Raw genomic sequence first — 860 nt, forward strand, 5'->3', positions numbered from 1 at the left:
AAAGGTAGTTTTAATTTAAGATATGTCAAAGTTCAAAGATATCATCATGGAATAGGGATTTTAACTTCTAAGTATATACTATTTAAGACAATATATTCATGTAACCTTTTTAGAAAAGTTTTATAAATAGGTCACAACCGGCCATGGACTATATTAGGGGCCCAATCTTATGAGATTCCTAGAGGTTTCTCTATAGATTAGTAAAGAAAAATCACTCTACACAATACAACTCAGTGCACTCTAGAAGATCCCATTAAGCATCTCTGACACTTAGTTTCAGTTCTCAAACTGTGGATTTGTGTCTCCAGAGATAATATCCTTGTCAACAGCAGTATAGGGGGGGGATGAGCAATTACAGCCCTATTGTCTATCTGCAAGTCTGGGTACACAAAGTCAAGCCCTTACTTCTCCCTAAGGGTGCGTCCAGACAAGCACGCATGTGCCTCTTGCAGCACCCCAAAGCCCTTTGAGATGCTGCAAGAGGCACATGGGAACAAAAAAAAAAATTGTTCCCTGCACTACAAATTTGCAACAGGGGGGCAAAATTAAACCACTGGATACCATAGGGCCAAAAAAATACCCCGGGCAAAAAGAGCAGGGCAGTGCACAGTCCAGGACCAGGCAACTGGAGGCTTGGGTCTCCTACGGAGATGATCTGGTAGCCAGCCAGAGGGTCTCTATGGCTGGCCCTCACCCTGGTGCTGAAGCACACTGCCTGCTTTGCACAGGCAGGGCACATGCCAGCCGCAGGGAGCTGCACCCAGGCTCCATGCTGGTAAGTGGGAGAGGAGAAAGCTGGGGGGGACCCCACCAGCCCCATCCCCTGCCTGCTCCCCGAGGCCTCCATATCCATCCCCTGG

General features: G+C 47.3%; 1 protein-coding gene across 5 annotated transcripts in view; it reads right to left on the reverse strand.

The window, feature by feature from the left end:
• FOCAD (focadhesin) overlaps positions 1-860 on the reverse strand; it is a 318,854-nt gene that overhangs the window by 287,469 nt on the left and 30,525 nt on the right. The window lies entirely within an intron of this gene.

Source organism: Gavialis gangeticus, unplaced genomic scaffold (genome assembly GCF_001723915.1).
Source record: "Gavialis gangeticus isolate Ggan-Ray unplaced genomic scaffold, GavGan_comp1, whole genome shotgun sequence".
Taxonomy (NCBI): domain Eukaryota; kingdom Metazoa; phylum Chordata; order Crocodylia; family Gavialidae; genus Gavialis; species Gavialis gangeticus.